At 46.4% G+C, this 24,115-nt stretch overlaps 1 long non-coding RNA gene across 2 annotated transcripts in view; it reads left to right on the forward strand.

Annotated features, from left to right (window-relative positions):
- The window catches only part of LOC135228755 (uncharacterized), a 64,565-nt gene extending 44,014 nt beyond the window's left edge, over positions 1–20,551 (forward strand). For both annotated transcript variants that reach the window (XR_010319566.1, XR_010319567.1), the window contains 2 exons: positions 18,169–18,387; positions 18,847–20,551. This is a non-coding gene — a long non-coding RNA (uncharacterized LOC135228755). The remainder of the gene's footprint in view (positions 1–18,168; positions 18,388–18,846) is intronic.
- The last annotated feature ends 3,564 nt before the right edge of the window (positions 20,552–24,115 follow it).

The following is a 24,115-nucleotide window of genomic DNA, read 5'->3' on the forward strand; positions in this document are numbered from 1 at the left end:
TCAAGTCTATCCTGACTCATAGCAACCCTATAGAACAGAGTAGAACTGCCCCCATAGAGTTTCTAAGGTGTGCCTGGTGGATTCAAATTGCTGACCTTTTGGTTAGCAGCTGTAGCACTTAACCACTACACCACCAGGGCTTTGACCTTGAGTGTATACCACCTGAATTTAGACGCCATCTTTAGAATAGATTTCATGCATTGAATACTAATGACCAAAGACCAGAAATGTTGTGGGGTGGCATCAAGGACATCACACATGAAGAAAGCAAAAGATCATTAAAAAAGAGAAGAAAGAAAGAAAAGACCAAAATGAATGTCAGAAGAGACTCTGAATATTGCTCTTGAACATAAAGAAACTAAAACGAATAGAAGAAATGATGAAGTAAAAGAGCTGAACAGAAGATTTCAAAGGTCTGTTCGAGAAGACAAAGTAAACTAGTGTAATGAAATGTGCAAAGACATGGAATTAGAAAACCAAAGGGGAAGAACACACTAACCATTTCTGAAGCTGAAAGAAGCGAAGAAAAAATTCAAGCCATGAGTTGCAGTATTGAAGGATTCTACAGGAAAATATTGAATAACACAGGAAGCACCAAAAGTAGATGGAAGGAATACACGAAGTCACCGTACCAAAAAGAATTGGTCGATGTTCAACTCTTTCAGGAGGTAGTATATAATCAAGAAGCAATGCTACTGAAAAAAGAAGTCCAAGCTGTACTGAAGGCATTGGCGAAAAACGAGGCTCTAAGAATTGGCAGAATACCAATTGAGATGTTTCAACAAATGAATGCAGCACTGGAGGTGCCCGCTTATCTTTGTCAAGAAATTTGGAAGCCGTGTACTTGGCCCAGCCACTGGACAAGATCCATATTTGTGCCCATTCCAAATGAAGGTGATCCAACAGAATACAGAAATTATTGAACAACATCATCAATATCACACACAGGTAAAATTTTGCTGAAGGTGGTTGTAGCAATACATCAATGGGGAACTGCCAGAAGTTCAAGCCAGATTCAGAAGAGGACATGGAACAAGGTGCATCATTGCTGATGTAAGATGGCCCTTGGCTAAAAGCAGGGAATACCAGAAAGATGTTTACCTGTTTTATTGACTCTGCAAAGACATTCAACTGTGTAGATCATAACAAATTATGGGTAACATTTTGAAGAATGGGAATTCCAGAACACTTAATTTTGCTCATGAGGAACCTGTACATAGACCAAGAGGCAGTCATTTGAACAGAACAAGGGGATACTGAGTGGTTTAAAGTTAAGAAAGGTGTGCGTCAGGGTTGTATCTTTTCACCATACTTTTTCAATCTGTATTCTGAACAAATAATCCAACTACATGAAGAAGGATGGGGCATCAGGATTGGAAGAAGACTCATTAAGAACCTGAGATATGCAGATGTCACAACCTTGCTTGCCGACTTAAAAAACATACTGATGAAGATCAAAGATGATAACCTTCAGTGTGGATTGCAACTCAACGTAAAGAAACCAAGAAATTTCCAACATGGCATTATACACAGAAGCACCATGCTATCCCTCTGCAGCAAAGACCCAGAAAACAAAACAAATATATACATTAATTCTGGAACCTTAAGCATCAACTGAAGGAATAAAGAAATCGATCAAGCATCAAATGGAATAAGAAACTGATAGAGAACAGAGAAAACAGAGAGCTATGGAGTGGAGGTCCCCTACCAGCTAATGTGGCATGGATTCGCCATCTTGGACTACAGCCACCAAGGAATAGAGACAGGGAGTATGAGAAGGCAACTTCATGGAGCTCCCAACAGGAGACAGAGCACCTGCTAACCGGGCATATGTGTGGTCTTAAGCTAGTTTCTTTGAAGAAGCAAAACCAGTAAAGCGTATGTACATGTACATACGTGTATATATATGTGTGTGTGTGTGTTTGTGTATCAATCACATGATTGTAGCGGCTGGAACAACCCACGTCCATGGATCAGGATAGACGTTTCTCCTGATTCATGTAGCCCCAGGGGCTGGCGAACGCAAGATGGGCAAGTCAAAGAGGAGCGCTCTTGCTCACAGGCTGTGAAGGCTGATGAATCCCGAGATTGGCAGGTAGGTTGCTAGCTCAAGTCCCAAGAACCAGAGGTCAGATGAACTCGAGGTACCTGCAGGGTCCAGAATCAGCCAAAAGCCTTGGCGAGGCAAGCAGGGAGGAAGTAGGCAGCAGAGGGAGGAGAGATGAAGGCTGAGGGGCGGTGAACTGCCCCATGCCCTGCCTCTGCTGATGCCACTCAGCAGATTCCATCTTGGGGTGATTACATATCAGATTTCAACAGGAAGTGATCACAATACTATAGAACTGCCAAAACATTGATAATCATGGCCCAGCCCAAGCTGACATGCAATCTTAACCATCACAGTCCACGCCTTGTCAGCTTGGCACCTGTATACATCTCCCCAAACCATACAAAACCTCTGAAGAAAGACAATTACAAAGTCACACTTGCAGCTAACATGATACAACTAACACACATCCAGCCGAAAACACACTAGCCCTATTGACATCTTACATTTTATAAGTGTAGAAAACAAAAATATTTGATGCACACATACAAAACAGAAATACTCGTAACAATTACAGTCCTCGTTTCTGCAAGTGGTCACGTGGCCGCAACTGGTATTTAGAACTACCTTCTACCACCACCCATTCCATATTCCCTTTGTCCTCAGCAAGCACCTCAGCAGGTCATGGTTCTTTGCGTGGTGGGATGACCCAAACCTTCATTCCTGAAGGGCCTGGGCCATTAGTAGTCATGTCGGAATTGGGTTGCTGTAGTTTTCCGTCGACTTTAATCACAAGGTATGGTAGTACTAGGGGACACCTTAAGAGATCGCCTGCATTCCAAACATACTCTTTTTTACTTCCATTATGTACTATCAATCTGATTTCCTCTTGGTAATAAGGATCAATCACACCAGCCAGTGTGGTAACTCCCTTCTTTGCTTGTTGATCCAGAGACAAGGAACCTAAAGTGACCAGGTGGCATTCGTAGCTTCCAGTTCAATGGAATCAGTGATGCATCTCCAGGTGGTAGCATTCTTCCCTTTGAGACTAAGACCTCTAGACATGCAAAGCATAAGGTTGCAGGGACAGGAAGAAGAATCTTATGAGTGGATGACTAGGGGTAATAGTGCATGGTGTCATTTCCATTTCTACCCCTTGATTCCTGGACCCATGAATCCTGATTATGGGAGAAACAGTACCATATACTAGGCGCTGGTTTAGAGCATATAGAGCCTCTGGAGAACACAGCCCCAAACCTGCAAGGTATTCCCACCTACCTAGCACTGTAATTGTGACTTCAGGGGGCCATTCCATCATTCTGTCAAACCAGCTGCTTCAAAATGATGGGGAACATGGTAAGATTAGTGAATTCCATGAGGATGGGCCCACTGCTGCACTTCATTTGCTGTGAAGTGAGTTCCTTGATCAGAGGCAATGCTGTGTGAGATACCATGACGGTGGATAAGACATTCTGTAAGTTCACAGATAGTAGTTTTGGCAGAAGCTTTGCATACTGGGAAGGGAAATCCTTATCCAGAGTAAGTGTGTATTCCACTAAGAACAAAACGCTGCCTTTTCCGTGATGGAAGTGGCCCAGTATAATCAACTTGCCACCAGGTTGTTGACTGATCACATCAAGGGATGGTGCCATATTGGAGAGTCAGTATTGGTCTCTGTTGCTGGCAGATTGGATGCTCAGCAGTGGCTATAGCCAAGTCAGCCTTGGTGAGTGGAAGTCCATGTTGTTGTGTCCATGCATAACCTTCATCCCTGCCACCAGGACCACTTTGTTCATGAGTTCATTGAACAATGACGGGAGTAGCTGGGGAAAGAGGATGACTGGTTTCCATAGAACACATCACCCTATCCACTTAATTATTAAACTAAGCCTCTGCCGAGGTCACCCTTTGGTGAGCATTCACATGGGACACATATCTTCACTTCTTTGGCCCATTCAGAGAACACTATCCACATACCTCTTCCCCATAACTTATTGTCTCCAATTTTTCAATCATATTCCTTCCAAGTCCCTGAGCATCAAGCCAAACCTTTGGACACAGCCCATGTATCAGTATACAAGCTCACCTCTGGCCATTTCTCCTTCCAAGCAAAGTGAACAACCAGGTGCACTGCTCAAAGTTCTGCCAATTGGGAGGAGTTCCCGTCAGCACTGTCCTTCAGGGAGGTCCCAGAAAGGGCTGAAGTGCTGCTACTGTTCACTTTTGAGTGGTGCCTGCATATTGCAGAGGATCATCTGTAAACCAGGTACAAGTTTCTCTTTTTCAGTGAACTGATCCGAAGGAACTCCCCATGAGGCCATAGGTGCAGACTGGGAGATGGACGGTAATATGATAGGAATAGAGACCGTGGGCATTTGGGCTGTATCCTCATGCAACTTACTCAGGCTTTCAAGTCCTGCTCGGGCCCGATCTTGTATATACTGCTTCCATTTAATGATGGAGTTCTGCTGTGCACATCCAACTTTATGTCTCTGTGGGTCATACAACACCCAGTTTAAAATGGGCAGCTCAGCCCACATGGTGACTTGGTGTCCCATGTTAAGCGTTCAGTCTCTACTAAGTCCCAGTAACAAGGCAAAAGCTGTTTCTCAAAAGGAGAGTAGTTAAATGCAGAGGATGGCAGGGCTTCGCTCCAAAATCTTAAGGGTCTGTGCAGTAGTTCACCAGTAGGGGCCTGCCAAAGTCTCCAGACAGAATCTTCATCTGCCACGGACACTTCAAGCACCATTGGATCAGCCGGATCATATGGCCCAAGTGGCAGAGTGGCTTACACAGCAGCCTGAACCTGTTACAGAACCTTCTCTTGTTCTGGGCCCCAGTCAAAACTAGCAACTTTTCAAGTCAGTTGATAAATAGGCTGGAGTAGCACACCGAAATGAGAAACATTGCCTCCAAATTCCAAAGAGGCTCAGTAGGCATTGTGCCTCTGTTTTAGTTGTGGGAGCAGCCAGATGCAATAACTTATCCTTCAATTGAGAAGGAATATCTCGACATGCCCCAGACCATTGGACCCCTAAAAATCTGACTGAGGTGGTAGGTGCCTGAATTTTTGTGGGATTAATTTACCACTCTCTGGCAGGCAAGTATTTTACCAATAAGTCCAGAGTCATTGATACTTCTTCCTTACTAGATCCAGTCAGCATAATGCCATCAATGTAGTGGACCAGTGTGACATCTTATGGGAGGGAAAGGCAATCATGGACCCTGTTGACTAAATTATGACATAGGGCTGGAGAGCTCATGGAGCGCTGAGGTAGGCCAGTGAAGGTGTATTGCTGACCTTGCCAGCTGAAGCCAAACTTCTTCTTATGGTCCTTGGAAACAGCTATGGAGAAAAAGGCATTAGCCAGTTCAATAGCTGCACACCAGGTACCAGGACATGTATTAATTTGCTCAAGCAATGAAACTACATCTGGAACAGCATCTGCAGTTGGAGTCACAACCTGGTTAAATTTTTGATAACCTACTGTCATCCTCCAAGATCCATCTGTTTTTTGCACAGGCCAAATAGGCGAGTTGAATGGGGGATGTGGTGGGAATCACCACCCCTGCATCCTTCAAGTCCTTGATGGTGGCAGTAATGTCTGCAATTCCTCCAGGAATGCAGTATAGCTTTTGGTTTACTGTTTTCCTAGGTAGGGGCAGTTGTAATGGCTTCCCCTTGGCTTTTCCTACCAAAATAGCTCTTTCTTCATTTGTGAGGGATTCAGCGTGGGGTTTCTTCTGGTTGTTGAGTGTATCTATTGCAATAATGCATTCTGGAACTGGGAAAATCACTGTGGGGGGATTCAGGGACCCAATGGACCTACTGTAAAACAAACATGAGCCAAGACTGCATTAATAACCTGACCTCTGTATATCCCCACTGTGACTGGTGGGCTACAGTGCCATTTTGTGTCTCCTGGAATTAGTGTCAGTTCAGAGCTACTGTCCGGTAATCCCCAAAAAGTCTGATTATTCTCTTTTCTTCAATGAAAAGTCACTCTCATAAAAGGTTGTAGACACCTTTGGGGAAGGCTAGGAGAGAATTGAGCATAGAAATTTTTAGCAGTGTATTGGAGTCCTTCCTCATGGGGACCTGGCCTCCCCTTCATTGAAGGTGTTGTGGGTCTTTAAATTTGCTCAAGTATGGTTGTTGACTGTGGGCAATTCGAGTTAGACTGCTGTTCACCTGAACTAGAATTATTCTGTTCTTACAGATCAAGTAAATATTTAGTAGATTTCCTATCTAATTCACTCCCAGGGACACCATGACTAAGTAGTCATAAGTCCATATGAGTCACACTCTTCTGATTACTGCTTTGATTCTGCCATCCATTACTGTAACCACATCCACTTGTCTTTGCTGATTGAGTGTTGCCACTTGGCCCCTACTATCACAGGGTCCAATCAACCCTATTGTATTTAGGTGTCTTGATTCAGTTAGGGCAGTTCCCACTGTCAAATCTGATTTACATAAAATAGCAGTCACAGCAGTCTTCAAGGATGCTGAATTTCCCTTCAGAAATTTGTTCCTCACAGTTGTGGTAAAAGGTGTGTTCTCTGGGCATCCATGTGTGGGTCTGTGGGTTTAACGTGAGAAATGCATTTTAGCATGCCAGTATCTCTAAGCCTTTGAGTACCTTCTTCTACAGTATACCAAAGCAGGTCTGGTACTTCAACTTGATTTAGTGTAGGCAACTGCGTGACCCATGCTTCAGCAACCTAACCAAATGAACTGCTAGATCTTTTCCTAACTTCTCGAGGTGAAACACTGAATGAAGAATCTGTGCTTAGTGGACCCATATCAATAAACTCAGACCGATCCATCTTTACGTTCCTTGGAGCATTATCCTGCACCCTTAATAATCATTCCCATACCTATTCCCCAGGTTCCTGTTTGTACATATTAGAAAACTCAAGCACTTCTCTTCTCTTGGAGTGTAGCATACCTCCTCCTGGGTCACACTTTGTACTTCACCTTTTGTGGTTCGCTGGGACTTAAGTCTAGTTATAGGTCTAGAAGCCAGAATCTGTAGTGTGGAATTGTTTTGAGAACGTTCAGCATTGTCTTGTAAAGCATCTGCCTCCAATGATGCCCCAGGGAATGGCTCAGGCAAGGGCTCTTTCGAGGCAGCTGGGCAAGGGCTAATTTCATTAAATGGAAGTGGAGGTGCTGATGCTTTTATTTGGCAGGGTGGTGTAGCAGACAAACGTCAAGTAATCTCTTCAGATGAAAGTGGTTCTATTGGCAACCCGACCAACAGGAGTGATTAAATGGAATTTAGGGGCTCAGTGTCTCCAGCTTTCCAATTACGTTCCCTTATGTCCCCATCCCAAGTTTCAGGATCTTATTTCTTCCCAATCGGTCCCCTCATTTTTACTTCAGACACCTCTTGAGGTTGGAAATTGAAGTAGGATTGTAATTCAGCCACTCTTACAATAAGACTCGGGTTTGGTTTTTGGCAATATCAGTGTTATTGCTACAAGAAATAAGGCTTTCTTTCAAAGCACAAGTGTTTCCACTTTGAGATTGTTTATGCTGCACTTGAGCTTTGACACTGAAGCCCTGAGTGCATCTCTTTCACCAGTTTGTCTAGTGAAAGTAGGACCAACCAACGAGCTTCTGTATACTTCTCATTATGAGAAAATTGTTGAAAGGTATCATGTATGCGATCACCCAGAGCCTCGCCTTTCACCAATACCTAATCTATTGGTGGTGGTAATTTGCATATTTGAATTGCCTCATGGCATGGATTAGCAGTGCCTTCTTTACTACTGAGAACAGAGTCATCAACATCTTTGAAACTAACCATAGTTGAAAATTAATTTAGAAAACTCATCCATACAGTTTTGTTTGTCTAGAACCACTCTTGGTAGCAATTGTCTTAGGCTGGGTTCTCTAGAGAAGTAAAACTAGTCAAGGGTATGTATATGTATAGAAAGAGAGATTTACATCAAGGAAGCAGCTCATGAGATTGTAGATTTGCAAGTCCCTGAATCAGGAGAGAGGCTTCTTGTGATTCATGTAGCCGTAGGGGCTGGTAAAGCCCAGATTGGCAGGCTAGAGAGCAGGGCTCTTAAACTCCCAGTCTGTGAAGGTTGATGAATCCCGGGATCAGCAGATAAGTCCCAAGAACTGGAGGTCGGATGAACAAGAGACAGCTGCAGGATCCAGAGCAAGCCAAGAACCTGGGCAAGATGAGCAGGAAGGAAGTACATGGCAGAGGGTGAAGAGAGAAAGGCTGAGTGGGGAGTGAGCCACCACAGGCCCTACCTGCACTGATAACCGCTCAGAAGGTTTCATTATGGGGGTTCCATATCTGAAATCCACATATCAGATTTCAACAGGGAAGTGATCACAACATCGTACAAGAGCCAAGACACAGAGAATCGTGGCCCAGCCAAGTTGACACACACAGTCTTAACCATCACACATGCCTTGTGATTAATGTCAGTGGAAAATTACAGCAATTCAGTTACGACATGAGTACTAATGGCCCAGACCCTTTAGGAATGACGGTTTGGGTCACCCGACCAGGAAAGAGCCACGACGAGCTGAGGTGCTTGCTTAGAGCAAAGGGAACATGGAATAGATGGTGGAAGAAGGTAGTTCTAAATACCAGTTTTGGCCATGTGACCAATTGCAGAAATGAGGAGTGTCACTGTTACGAGTGTTTCAGCTTTTATGTGTGCATCAAATATTTTTATTTTCTCAACTTATAAAATATTAGATATAAACAGGGCTAGTGCATTTTTGTTTGTATGTGTGTTCATTGTATCATGTTAGCACAAGAATGCCTTTATAATTGTCTTTATTCAGAAATTATGTATAGTTTAAGGAGATGTGTAGAGGTGAAAAGTTGGAAAGGGGTGAACTGTGATAGTTAAGAGTATGTGTTAACTTGGTGTGCCATGATTCTCAGAGTTTTGGCAGTCATGTTATGTTGTGGTCAGTTCCCTGTTGAGATTTGATATGTGATTACCCCCATGGTGCCACATGATGTGAGTAGGCAATTGGTTGAAGGGGAGTTTCCTTGGGCCTGTGTCCTGCATCTAGTTTGTGCAGACATTCTCTCAGGGCTCGGGGGGTTTTTGTCATTCTGGAATCTGCAGCTGGCTTCTGTTCGTCTCACCTCCAGTTTTTGGGACGTGAGCTAACAGTTTACCTGTGGTCTTGCCTGCCACTCTTTGGATTTGTTGATCTTCACAGCCTGTGAGCAAAAGCCCTGCTCTCCAGCCTCCCTATCTTGGGTGCACCAGCACCTGAGGGTACATGAATCAGGAGAGGCCTCTATCCTGACCCACAGACTTGGGGTGTTGTGGCCTCTAAAACCGTGTGAGCCATTTTCTTGATATAAATCTCTCTCTATATATAGGTATTTATACACTTAACTGGTTTTGCTTCTTTAGAGAACGCTGCGTAAGTCAGAGCATTCACATGAGATACAAATATGTTTGCTTCTTTGGCCTGTTCAGAGAGGTCTGTCACATGCCACTTCATACTTCCTTGGCTCCAAATTCCAATCATGTTCCTTCCAAGTCCCTGGCTATCCAGTCAAACTCTTGGCCACAACCCATGAATCAGTGTACCACTGCATATCTGGCCATTTATCCTTGCAAGTAAAGTGAAAACTCATGTTCACTGATTGAAGTTCTGCCCATTGAGAGGCTATTCCCTCACCACTGTCCTTCAGGGAGGTCCCAGAAAGGGGCTGTAGTGCTTTGCTGCCGCTCTCCATGTTGAGATGGTGCCTGCATATCATGCAGAGAAACACCTGTAAACCAGACATCAGTTTCTCTTCCTCAGTCAACTGATCATGAGGTCATAGATGAAGACTAGGAAAGGGCAAGTAATGTAATAGGGGTGGAGGCCATGGGCATTTGGGCCATTTCCTTGTGCGACTTACTTGAGCCTTCAGGTCCTGCTCAGGCCTGATATCGTGTGTACCACTTCCATGTAATGATGGAGTGCTGCTGTGCACATCTGGCTTTATGGCTCCGTAAGCCAGACAACAACCAGTTCATGATGGGCAGCTCTGGATGCATTGTGACTTGGTGTCCTACGGTTAAGTATTCAGTCTCTACTAAGGCCCTGTAACAAGCCAAAAGCTGTTTCTCAAAAGGAGAGTAGTTAAATGCAGAGGATGGCAGGGCTTTCCTCCAAAATCCTAAGGATCTGCACTGTGATTCACCAATAGGGGCCTGCCCGAGACTCTAAACAGGACTCCAAAGACCATCTCTGTCTGCCACTGTCGCTTCCCAAACCACTGGCTCTGCCAGATCATATGGCCCACGTGGCAGAGCAGCTTGGACGTCAGACTGAACCTGTTGCAGAGCTTTGTCTTGTTGTGAGCCCTACTCAAAAGGTGTAGCTTTCAAACCACGTGATCAATAGGCTGGAGCAGCACACCCAAATGAGGGATATGATGCCTCCGAAACCCAAAGAGGCCCAACAAATGTTGTGCCTCCACTTTACTGGAGGAAGGGCCAGATACATCAACTTATCCTTCACTTTACAAGGAATATTTCAACATCCCCCACACCACCGGAGCCCTAGAAATTTCACTGAAATGTAGGCATATGGACTTTGTCAGAATAATTTTCCACCCTCTAGCATGCAATGGAAACTCTGGTGGCATACAGTGGTTAAGTGCTTCACCTGCTAACCAAGAGGTCTGCAGTTCGAATCTGCCAGGTGCTCCTTTGAAACTCTATCGGGCAATTCTAATCAGTCCTATAGGGTCACTACGAAGCGGAATGGACTCGATGGCAGTGTGTTTGGTTTTTGGGTTAGCATGCAAGTATCTTACCAATAAGTCTAGAGTATTGATACTTCTTTCTTACTAGGTTCAGTCAGCATAATGCCATTAATGTAATGGACCAATGTGACGCCTTCTGGAAAGGAAAAGCAATCAAGCTCCCTGAGGACTGAATTATGACATACACCTTGAGAATTGATATACCCCCGAGATAAATTAGTGCAGGTGTATTGCTGGCCTGACCAAGTGACGGCAAACTGCTTCTGGTGGTCCTTTAAAACAGGGATAGAGAAAAAGGCATCAGGGAGATTAATGGCTGCATACCCCAGAAGATATATTAATTTTCAGGCCACATCCCCAAGGAAGCTTCTCTTCCAGCTGATTGGCTGATCACATCAGATCACAAAATGGAAGATGATTACATAATTTCGGCCAAATCCCTGAGAATCATGGCCTAACTAAGTTAACACGTAACATGAGCCATCACAGTGGTGACGAAAGTGTTCTGACATAGATACTGGTGATGGTTGAATAGGATTGTGAAAGTAGGTAAAGCCACTATATGACACACTTTAAAGCTATTAAAACAAAACTTTATTTAATAAGAAATCTACCAGTTAATACAGTATAAGCTATAAAGTATAAATTGAGCTGGAAAAATACCACAACAAAAGCGAAAAAACACCCACTGAGGTGAGAAGAAGAAAAAGTCTGGTTCTGAGGCTGATGTTCCCAGGCTGTGAATGAGGAGCTGCTGCGGAGGAGGCATGGCAAGTGGCTCTGCCTCTGGTGCCCGGGGCAGAGCTAGCGGTGGAGGATTTATTAGCCTGTGGGGCTCCAGTGTTGGAGTAGGAGCAGGATCGATATCAGCTGTTTGTCGGGAGCCAGTTGGAGGTGGCCCAGGATGGAGATCCGCCCCTCCAGCTGACTCTTTGTCTAGCGCCATCGCCGGACCTGGTGATGAAATAGCTGGTGGTCTAAGGACTTCGGGTGTTGGTTCAGGAGCAGGTGGTTGAGGAATCATTTCTGTAGGTGGCCCAGGATGGGAATCGGGCCCTCCAGTAGGCTCTTCTCCTGGTGCCGGGGCCAGAGATGGAGATGGACGGCGGTGTGGTATATTCAGCCCTGGTGTTGGTAGAGGTACAGGAGCAGGGTTGACATCAGCCGGTGGCCCAGGAGCCAGCTCTGAATGTAGCCCAGAATAAGAATCTCATTTTCCAGCTTTCTCCCCATTTGCTGCCAGTGCTGGAGCTGGTGATGCTGCTCTGTGGAGTCCCAGTGTTAGTCCAGGCACATGATAGACCTCACCAGGCGGTCCAGGAGCTCGTTATGGTCTTGGCCCAGGGAGAGAATCTGATCTTTCAGCAGGCTGTCTGTCAGGTGGCAGTGCTCAACTTGGTGATGGAGGACCTGTTGTTGTACCCAGCTCCAATGTTCCTGCAAGAGCGAGATCTGACTCAGGAAGCGGTCCTTGAGTGTGTTCTGGAAGTTGGCCAGGATAAAAATCCAGCTCTTCTGCGGGCTCTCCATCTGGTGATGGGATAGGCGGTGCTGTATTGAGCGTCGGTGTCTGTACAGGATAAGGATCGACATCACCAGGTGGCCCATGGCCTGGCTCAGGCGGTGGCCCTGATTAAGAACGTGAACCTCCAGCGGGCTGTCCATCCGCTGCCAGAGCTGAAGCTCGTGACAGAATAGCTGTTGCTCTGTCGACGTCCTGTGTTGGAGCAGGAGCTGGATCGACGTCAGCTCGTGGTCCAGGATCCGGTTCTGGAGGTGGCTCACGATGGGAATCCACCTCTCCATCGGACTCTCCATCTGATGCTGCTGATGGACCTGGGGGAAGACCTAGGCTACGTCAAGCTCCAGTGTTGAAACAGGAGCAGAAGCAGGATTGACATCAGCCAGTGGTCCGGGAACTGGTTCTGGAGGTGGCCCAGGATACGAATCTGAGCCTCCAGCAGGGTCTTCGTCAGGTTCCAGTGCAGGAGCTGGTGATGGAAGCAGTGGTGCTCTGTGGAGCTCTGGTTTTGGTGCAGGAGGAGGATCAACCTCACCAGCTGGTACAGGGGCCGGTTCAGGAGGTGGCCCAGGATAAGAATCCCACCCTTCCGGCAGCTCTGGGTCTGGTGGCAGCAATGGAGCTGGTGATGGAATAGCTGGTGCTGTCTGCAGCTCTGGTGTTGGAGCAGCAGAAGGAGCAGGATTAACATCAGTGGTCCGGGAGCCATATCTGGAGGTGGCCCAGGAGAGGGGTCCGCCCCTCCTGCCAGCTCTCCATCTGGTGCCAGTGCTGCAGCCGATGACATAATAGGTGGTGCACTATGGCAATTTGGTGCTGCTACAGGAACCGAATGTACCCCAGGAGATTGTCCAGGCGCCGGTTCTTGGGGCGAAGATAGCTCTCGAGCTCCTTTTACCATTGGCGCTGGCCCCGGCTCTGGAGCTGCAAGAGGAGAAAGGTTCACCAACATGACTGCCTCTCCTCATGCCTTGCCAATGATGGAAAACACCCACTGCCACAAAGAGAAGCCCATTCCCAAGATTTTCCACCCCAGAAAGTCTTCCCAGACTGTGCTCCACCAGAGGAGGGTCTGAAGTTACTCTGAGCTCTGGCTCAACCCCAACCCCTGGGGTTCTTCCGTCGTGCCCCTCCCAAGCTCACATGCAGTCATGCCCAGTCTTCCTCACTCTCTGGCTCTGCCTCAGGGACCTCCATTTGAACCAGTTGTGCCAAGAGAAGTTGGGCACAGCGCTCCAGATATGAGCCTGGCATGTTCACCTGCACATACTCCAGCACGAGCTTTAGGCAGGGGAAGTCTGGGGGCTGATTGAAATTCTCCGAGTATTCCTTCAGCCATGTGCCCAGGATAAAATAGATGGCGCTAGGGATGGGTGGTGAAGAGCAGGGTCAGAGGCCTGTCTTTTCCCACCACACTGCCCTCCCGGGGCACCCTTGCAATGGGCCAGTCCCTCTGCCTGCCCCTGCCCTTCCAAAGGTCAGGGCCACCCTGTATTACACACTCTGGTTATCCTGGCAGTGGCAGGCCTGGTTACTGACAGGGGGCTAGCACAGAGCCCTATCCCAGGGAGCTCCCCATCCATGGTCTGACCAACTCTCCCTCCTTGGGGAGCCTGAATTACATCCATTTCTGTCCCCTGGTCCTCTCCTCGCTGGACAGTAACCCTCTAAGGGCACAGAAATATGTGTCTGCAGGTTTATCTCGCAACCCAGCACACAGTAGTGCTTCAGGATTATCTGATGCTGGGTGACACACAGGGTCCGTCCCCTGACTCAGATGTCCAGGCCATGATGCCCCTCCTCTGGAGCGTGTGCACCAGCATGCTGCCTGGTTGTCTGCACGTGTGTGAGGGTCCCTTGTCCCATGGACACTGTTCTCCCCTCAGACAGGGGCCCCACATGCAGCTGAGCACCCATGACTGGGGACAGGGATTTGGGAGCAATTTTCTCCACTCCCCACCCCCCCCACTTCCTGTTTTGGGCCCAAAATTCAGAAGGGGGCAACCTGTGATGTGAAGGAATTTTGGGAGGATGAATTGTCTCAGGAGCCTCTCTGAGCCCCCAGCCTCCCCTCTGCTCCCCAGGACACCCAGGTTCCACTCCCATCTCTCTACGATTGCTTACGTCCTGCAGGGGCCGCCCCTAAACTCATCCCTCTAGTGGAATCTAGATGAATGTGGCCCACGGTCTGCCAACCCCAATCCAGACACAAGTCCCCTGAAACCTCTGTCCTTCTGTAGAGATAGAGCCCCTCCTTCTCCACACAAAGTCCACTCACCCTTTCAGCTGCTCCTGGGGTTCACCGTACTCAGCAGAATAGGGGTGATTACATCCATACCTAGAGGTGGTGTGAGGGTGTCACATCTAATGCACTGTGGACACTACTTGCTTAAGATGTCTAGTGTTCCTGTCTGACTCTCGGACTGGAACAGAGGCCCAGGAGGGCAGGGATTCCTATCTGCTTTGTTCACTGAACAATGCTAAATACCGAGAACAGTGTCTGCAACAGTAGGGGCTTCACGGATCATTGGTGAATGAGTGAACCCACCCAGTACCTTCCCAGGTATCTGAGACTCCTGTAGCCTCTCTTCCAGCCTCCAGGGATCTCTTTTCTGGCTATACCAAGGACAAGCCAAAACGAAAAACTAAATCCAGTGCCGTTGATACCAAGGACAAGGACACACTAAATGGAATCTCAACATCCCCTTTACAAATGGGAGGTATGTTTGCTCAAGGGCACGTAGTCAGTGAGGAGTGAGGCAGACAGCTTCTTCGCGATGGAGAACATGTGAAGATCCCAGCCCCTCCAGCACCCTTTACCATAGAGCTGGGCTCCGGGTATACACTTTCTGTGGCTTATCCCATGTGGTCCTGACAGTAATTCTAGCTGATTGGACCTTTATCAGCCCACTTCTCAGGGGAGAAAACTGAGGCTCTGAGTGGTGAAGTGGCATTCTCCAGACTCACAGCTGGTAGGGAGTAGAGGCCCTATTGGGCTTTGGAGGGCAGGGCAGTCACCTTTGGAGCAGCTGGTGTAGGACTTGCTGGGTGGTGGCGTAGGTTCTATAGGTTCGCAGAAAGATGTCGATGCAGGAGAAGTCACCCTTTAGGAAAGCGGGCACCAGGAGCTCCACCAGCTTCTCCAGTGAGCCTGCCTTGAAGGTTTTCATCACCCAGGCCTCATCAGGTCCTCGTTTGAACCACAGACACACTGAGGTGGGACAGAGGAGGAACATATTGTCAGAGGCAACCCCATAAACCACCAGGAGGGTTGGGGGCCCGGAGCTTAGACCAGGCACTCCCTGTCCCTCAGTGACCTGTGGCAGGAGGTGGGACATGAGTGACTTCAGCAGCAAACAGGACGTGGATTTCCAAGCAGAATTGGAGGTGGGGGCTGATAACAAACATTAGGAACCTGAAGGATTTCGTTAACTATGTAACCATTGTTATCGCCCTGAAGGAAGAGCAGTATCCCAGTGAGTCTTCACAAAACACCCCATTGAGAAAACAGAGGCTTGGTGATATCCAGTGTCTTCCCGAGTTCACCTGGTCAGAGCCCAGAACTGTCTGACATTAGTGTTCCATGATGTTCCCTCTGTGCAACATGAAGCCTGCTCTGCTCCTGACTCGGAGGGGAAGGTCTGGTGCAAGCTCACTCCCTCCCAGGTGGAGACAGTGCACACAGCAGACACACCAATGAGATAGGCAAGACATGGATTTTTCTTTCTGTGCATTAAAGGGGGTTTTGAGAACATGAAGCTATGGAGCACCCAGACGCATACAAGGTTGAAAACCTAGAGACCCTGTGGTGGGAGAAAGACCCCCGCAAAACTGAGAATCTGAACAGGTGGCCCAGGGAGTGCAAATGTGAGTGATCGGTAAAAGACTGAGAGGCGGTTCAGCTTCTTAGGGCCAACAGGTGCCTCAGAGCCACCCTGCAGTTCTGTTGGCCACCCTGACAGCAGACTGGCAAAACAGAAAGGAACCATAATACCTGGAACAAGCTCAATGCAGAGACGTGGCCAGCATCACAAACTGCTGGGCCACAGCACTGTGACTGCTGTTTTGGGAAGGAGTCTGGCTCTAGTGATCCTAACTTGAAATGTGTACATCCTCCCCCCAAGCATGCCACTCCTGGGAGTCTGTCCTGGGTGGGTGAGTGTGTGAGGACACACGTAAGCGTTCCTGCAGCCCTGCAGAAGGCATCAGTCCAGGACCAGCAACAGAGAGAGGCTCAGTCACTGTGGGGACAGGCCTCCCTTCTGGAACATTCTGCAGCAAGTCAGGCTAGAGTCCCTGACCTGAAGGGGTCACGTGATGTGTTCCCTGAGATTACAGGTTGTAGAAAAAGATGTGTCATAGCCTAAGCCCTCGTTTTAGGATAAAAGAAGCCTGCCAAGTGTGATGATGTGTGAAGCTGGGAGAAGTTGTGCAAGGAGAGCCGAGCCGACTGCTGCCTGAGACCCTGGTGTTGAAAGTTAAACACAAACAGCAGCAACAGGCAAAATATGCATGGGCTTATGTGAAAAGAAGAAAAAAAAAATTTTTTTTTTTTTTGTGAAGTGAAGACGGTATAAAAACCTCATTTCTGATATTCCTACAAATATGGGAAGAGTGACTTTTTAGCTGGCCAGGGCAGGGTGGACAGTGCGGAGCGGGGGAGATCATTTTCTTGTGAGGGGACTGGGGACCCTCGAAAGGGAAAGCCCTGGGAGTGACCTGAGGTCCACAGGGTGGTGTCTTGGTCACCTTGGGTCCCTGGGTAGGGACGTCACTCCCCTCCCCCTGCACTCACCCAGAACCTGCGGCAGCCCTTCATCGCCCGTTTCTTGGGGTAAACCGAGGAGACGATGCCATTCTCCTTTTCCTTGGGGATCTCCTGCGGGGAGTTCTGCAGAGACAGTGCCAGCAGCGGCCAGGGAGGCGTCAAGAGCCCCTCTGAGCTGCCTCCTTCTCTTTCTGCCCCTCAAGCCCTTGTGCCTGTGAGGAGCTCCCAGTTCTCCCATGCTGGATGGGTCGGCCTGTGGGCTGTACCATCTAGCCCTGACCATGTCCCCAGATAGAGGAATCAACCTCTAATTACTGCAGCAGGATCTGGCAGAAGCTGGGCTGGCACAGGGTCAGCAGTGGCCCAGGCAATGCCAGCAGCCAGGGCTGCACATTGAGTGCCACACTCCGGGTGAGCTGGATCTCAGAGAATGTCCAGGTGAGAGTGCTGACTTAGCCAGTGACCCCGACAGTCCCTCCCTAAGGCCTCGTCTGAACTGAAACCCCTGGGTAGACTTACATCCCTGCGTTTTGTGTGATCAGCGGGGTCAGGGCAGGGAAGTGAAAGAGGCCTCCCCATGTGCCACCCCAGCCCCCAGCCTCCCCAAGGCACCCAACCTGATGGGCTAGGCCCAGCCACGGTCAGACTCAGCCCCATGAACCCAGTGTGGTGAGAGGCTGTGGGGATGGAGCTTGGGGTTGCCCTCAATGTGTGCTATTCCTGAAGCAGCAGCCCAATTTTCTTTATCCTCATTATTACTCCTCGCCTCCCAGATCTCCCCAGGTCACATGGCTCCTCCTTCCCTGACCCCCACCACCTCTCTCCCAAATGGACCCTGCCTCATCCAACAACTTTCTGCCTCATCAGTTCTGTCCACATTTCCTCCCAGCCCCCATTACCAGGGACCCCATGAGGACAAGGGCTGGCATGGCCTGGGGGGTGGTATGACCTTGAGGAGGGGTGTGGGGCCACCCAAGTGGGGTCACCGTGGTGGCTCTCTTTTATCCTCTCTCTCTGTTTCTCTCTCAGTCATCCCGTGTCTGTCATTTATTTTTCTCTCTCCCTCCAGGCAGCAGCTGTGATGTATGACCTGCCCGTGGAGAGACTCATGTGACGAAGACCTGAGGGAGGGTCCTGATCAACAGACAGACAGGAGTGAGGCCCCCCAGTCCAAAAGCTCATGGAGTCCTGCTGATAACACGGAAGTGAGTAGGGAACAGATCCTCCCCAGTCAAGACTCAGTTGAGACCACAACCAGAGGCTCCTGAGAACTTGGAGAAGTCACCAGGTAAGCCATGCCTGGGTTCCTGGCCCACAGAGACTGTGTGCTGTTGTGTGTTGTGAGTCATTAGTTTTGGGGGTGTTGTTATCACAGAGCAAGAGAGAACTCCACCAGCCCACCAGGTCATGGGTCCTGGACCTGTTCTCCTCCTCCCTGCCTCCTCTCCTCCTCAGCTTCCTCTAGCTCTACTGGCTGCATTTCAACCACTTCTCTGGACAAACTCACGTCTGTGTCCCAGTCTCCACAACAGCTCTGTCTTCTCCCTGGCACGCTGTCCCCAGACTCGCGCAGGGCTGGTGCCTCCTGTCATTCTGGTCAGACATAAATGTAACCTTAGTGAGACCTCCTGGACCACACCCCAACTTTATCTCACAGCACCCTGCTTTATTTTCTCTATAAAATATGCTTTTTTCTTTGCATGTGTTTGTTTTCATGCTTTTATCCATCTTCATATCTCCCCTACAGATTGTGAGTTCCAGCGGACAGGGACCACATGGGTCATTTTCAGAACCAGCTCCTGGACGACCTGCTGATGTTGATCCTGCTCCTGCACCAACACTGGAGCTCCATAGTGCACCAACTCCTCCGTCACCAGCTCCATCACCAGCGTCAGATGGACAGTCAGCTGGAGGCGTAGAGTTCAATCGTAGCCACCTCCTGAATGGCTCCCAGACCACCTGCTGATGTCGATCCGGCTCCTGCTCAACATAAGAGCTCTATAGAACACCAGGTCCTCCATCTCCAGCTCTGCCTGCAAGTCCATTTGCTGCAAGTCCTCCACAGCCACCCCTCATTCACAGCTAGGGAACGTTAGCTCCAGAAACACACCCTTTCTTCAACTCACCTGAGCGGGAATTTCTTTGGTTTTGTGGTAATATTTTTCCAGATCACTTTATACTTCATAGTTTATTCTATTTTAACTGGTAGATTTCTCATAAAATTTGTTTTAATAATTTTTAAGTGTGTAGTATACTGGCTTTATGTACTTTTACAATCTTATTCAACCATCATCAGTTCCTACTTCAGAACATTTTCATCACCACTGTGATGGTTAATGTTATGTGTCAGTTTGGTTCAGTGATGATTCCCAGGGTTTGGCAGACGTTATGTAATTAGCCTCCATTTTATGATCTGATGTGAGCAGCCAATCCATTGGAAGAGGAGTTTCCTTGGAGGAGTGAACTGCAAATTAACACATCTCCTGGTACCTGGTATGCAGCCGTTCATCTGGCCAATGCCTTTTTCTTCATCCTTCTTTTGAAGGACAGGCCCTTCTTGGTGAATCACTGCGCAGATCTGCAGGATTTTGGAGCAAAGCCCTGCCATCCTCTGCAGATAACTCCTTTCCTTTCTTTTTTTTAAATAATTTTTATGGTGCTTTAAGTGAAAGTTTACAAATCAAGTCAGTCTGTCACATATAAGCTTATATACACCTTACTCCATACTCGCACTAACTCTCCCCCAATGAGTCAGCCCGCACCCTCCTTCCAGTCTCTCGTTTCGTGACAATTTTGCCAGTTTCTATCCCTCTCTATCCTCCCATCTCCCCTCCAGACAGGAGACGCCAACACAGTCTCAAGTGTCTACCTGATACAAGTAGCTCACTCTTCATCAGCATCTCTCTCCAACCCATTGTTCAGTCCCTTCCATGTCTGATGAGTTGTCTTCGGGAATGGTTCCTGCCCTGGGCCAACAGAAGGTTTGGGGACCATGACCGCCGAGATTCTTCTAGTCTCAGTCAGACCATTAAGTCTGGTCTTTTTATGAGAATTTGGGGTCTGCATCCCACTGATCTCCTGCTCCCTCAGAGGTTCTCTGTTGTGCTCCCTGTCAGGGCAGTCATGGGTTGTGGCCGGGCACCAACTAGTTCTTCTGGTCTCAGGATGATGTAAGTCTCTGGTTCATGTGGCCCTTTCTGTCTCTTGGGCTCATAGTTATTTTGTGACCTTGGTGTTCTTCATTCACCTTTCATCGAGATGGGTTGAAAACGACTGATGCATCTTAGATGGCCGCTTGTTAGCATTTAAGACCCCAGATGCCACGCTTCAAAGTGGGATGCAGAATGTTTTCATAATAGAATTATTTTGCCAGTTGACTTAGAAGTCCCCTTAAGCCATAGTCCCCAAACCCCCACCCTTGCTCCGCTGACCTTCAAAGCATTCAGTTTATCCCGGAAACTTCTTTGCTTTTGGTCCAGTCCAGTTGAACTGACGTTCCCTGTATTGAGTATTGTCCTTCCCTTCACCTAAAGTAGTTCTTATCTACTAACTAATCAGCAAATAACCCTCTCCCACCCTCCCTCCCTCCCCCCTCTCGTAACCACAAAAGTATGTGTTCTTCTCAGTTTGTACTATTTCCTAAGTTCTTACAATAGTGGTCTTATACAATATTTGTCCTTTTGCCTCTGACTAATTTCACTCAGTATAATGCCTTCCAGGTTCCTCCATGTTATGAAATGTTTCACGGATTCGTTGCTGTTCTTTATCGATGCGTAGTATTCCATTTTGTGAATATACCGTAATTTATTTAACCATTCATCCGTTGATGGACACCTTGGTTGCTTGCAGCTTTTGGCTGTTGTAAACAGTGCTGCAGTAAACATGGGTGTGCATATATCTGTTCGTGTAAAGGCTCTTATTTCTCTAGGTTATATTCTGAGGAGTGGGATTTCTGGGTTGTATGGTAGTTCTATTTCTCACCTTTTAAGAAAACGCCAGATAGATTTCCAAAGTGATTGTACCATTTTACATTCCCAGCAGTAGTGTATAAGAGTTCCAATCTCTCCACAGCCTCTCCAACATTTATTATTTTGTGTTTTTTGGATGAATGCCAGCCTTGTTGGAGTGACATGGAACCTCATCGTAGTTGTACTTTGCATTCTCTAATGGCTAATGATCGAGAGCATTTTTCTCATGTATCTGTTAGCTGCCTGAATATCTTCTTTTGTGAAGAGCGTGTTCATATCCTTTGCCCAGTTTTTGATTGGGTTGTTTGTCTTTTTGTGGTTGAGTTTTAACAGAATCATATAGATTTTAGAGATCAGGTGCTGGTCGGAGGTATCACAGCTGAAAATTTCTTCCCAATCTGTAGGTGGTCTTTTTACTCTTTTCATGAAGTCTTTAGATGAGCATAGGTGTTTGATTTTTAGGAGCTCCCAGTTACCTGGTTTCTCTTTGTCATTTTTAGTAATGTTTTGTATTCCATTTATGCCTTTAATTAGGGCTCCTAACGTTGTCCCTATTTTTTCTTCCATGATCTTTATCGTTTTAGTCTTTATGTTTAGGTCTTTGATCCACTTGGATTCAGTTTTTGTGCATGGTGTGAGGTATGGGTCCTGTTTCATTTTTTTGCAAATGGATATCCAGTTATGCCAGCACCATTTGTTAAAAAGACTCTCTTTTTCCCAATTAACTGACACTGGGCCTTTGTCAAATATCAGCTGCTCATATGTGGATGGATTTATATCTGGGTTCTCCATTCTGTTCCATTGGTCTATGTGCCTGTTCTTGTACCAGTACCAGACTGTTTTGACTACTGTGGCTTTATAATATATTCTGAAATCATGTAGCGTGAGGCCTCCCACTTTCTTCTTTTTCAGTAATGCTTTACTTATCCGGGGCTTCTTTCCCTTCCAAATGAAGCTGGTGATTTGTTTCTCCATCACGTTAAAAATGGTCATTGGAATTTGGATCAGAAGTACATTGTATGTATAGATGGCTTTTGGTAGAACAGGCATTTTTACTATGTTAATTCTTCCTATCCAGGAGCAAGGTATGTTTTTCCACTTATGTAGGTGCCTTTTCGTTTCTTACACTAGTACTTTGTAGTTTGGTTTGTATAGGTCTTTTACATCTTTGGTAAGATTTATTCCTAAGTATTTTATCTTCTTGGGGGCTACTGTGAATGGTATTGATTTGGTGATTTCCTCTTCGTTGTTCTTTTTGTTGATGTAGAGGAATCCAAGTGATTTTTGTATGATTATCTCATAACCTGAGACTCTGCCAAACTCTTCTATTAGTTTCAGTAGTTTTCTGGAGGATTCCTAAGGGTTTTCTGTGTATAAGATCATGTCATCTGCAAATAGAGATAATTTTACTTCTTCCTTGCCCATCTGGAAGCCCATTATTTCTTTGTCTAGCCTAATCGCTCTAGCTCGGACCCCTAGCACAATGTTGAATAAGAACGGTGATAAAGGGCATCCTTGTCTGGTTCCCGTTCTCAAGGGAAATGCTTTGAGGCTCTCTCCATTTAGAGTGATATTCGCTGTTGGCTTTGTATAAAAAAAAAAAAAAAATTTTTTTTTTTTTTGTTTGTATAGATACCCTTTGTTATGTTGAGGAATTTTCCTTCAATTCCTATTTTGCTGAAAGTTTTTATCATGAATGGGTGTTGGACTTTGTCAAATGCCTTTTCTGCATCAATTGATAAGATCATGTGGTTTTTGTTTTTTGTTTTATTTATATGGTGGATTACATTAATGGTTTTTCAAATATTAAACCAACCTTGCATACCTGGTATAAATCCCACTTGGTCATGGTGGATTATTTTTTTGATATGTTGTTGAATTCTCTTGGCTAGAATTTTGTTGAGGATTTTTGCATCTATGTTCATGAGGGATATAGGTGTGTAATTTTCTTTTTTTGTGGTGTCTTTACCTGGTTTTGGTATCAGGGATATGGTGGCTTCATAGAATGAGTTAGGTAGTATTCCATCATTTTCTATGCTTTGAAATACCTTTAGTAGTAGTGGTGTTAAGTCTTCTCTGAATGTTTGGTAGAACTCTTCAGTGAAGCCGTCCGGGCCAGGGCTTTTTTTGTTGGGAGTTCTTTGATTACCTTTTCAATCTCTGTTTTTGTTATGGGTCTATTTAGTTGTTCTACTTCTGATTGTGTTAGTTTAGGTAGGTAGTGTTTTTCTAGGAATTCATCCATTTCTTCTAGGTTTGCAAATTTGTTAGAGTACAATTTTTCGTAATAATCTGATATGACTCTTTTAATTTCAGTTGGGTCTGTTGTGATATGGCCCATCTTGTTTCTTATTTGGCTTATTTGTTTCCTTTCCTGTATTTCTTTAGTCCGTCTGGCTAATGGTTTATCAATTTTGTTAATTTTTTCAAAGAACGAGCTTTTGACTTTGTTAATCCTTTCAATTGTTCTTCTGTTAGCTCTATTTCATTTACTTCAGCTCTAGTTTTTATTATTTGTTTTCTTCTGGTGCCTGATGGATTCTTTTGTTGCTCGCTTTCTATTTGTTCAAGTTGTAGGGACAGTTCTCTTGATTTTGGCTCTTTCTTCTTTATGTATGTGTGCATTTATCGATATAAACTGACCTCTGAGCCCTGCTTTTGCTGTGTCCCAGAGGTTTTGATAGGAAGTGTTTTCATTCTCATTGCATTCTATGAATTTCTTTCTTCCCTGCTTAATGTCTTCTATAAGCCAGTTTTTTTTTTGAGCAGGGTATTGTTCAGTTTCCAAGTATTTGATTTCTTTTCCCTGATTTTTCTGTTACTGATTTCCACTTTTATGGCCTTGTGGTCTGAGAAGATGCTTTGTAATATTTCGATGTTTTGGATTCTGCAAAGGTTTGTTTTATGACCTAATATGTGATCTATTCTAGAGGAAGTTCCATGTGCCCTAGAAAAAGAAGTATACTTTGCAGCTAGCTGGGTGGCGTGTTCTGTATAAGTCTATGAGGTCAAGTTGGTTGATTGTAGCGATTAGGTTTTCCGTGTCTC

Source organism: Loxodonta africana, chromosome 27 (genome assembly GCF_030014295.1).
Source record: "Loxodonta africana isolate mLoxAfr1 chromosome 27, mLoxAfr1.hap2, whole genome shotgun sequence".
NCBI classification, from domain to species: Eukaryota; Metazoa; Chordata; class Mammalia; order Proboscidea; family Elephantidae; genus Loxodonta; species Loxodonta africana.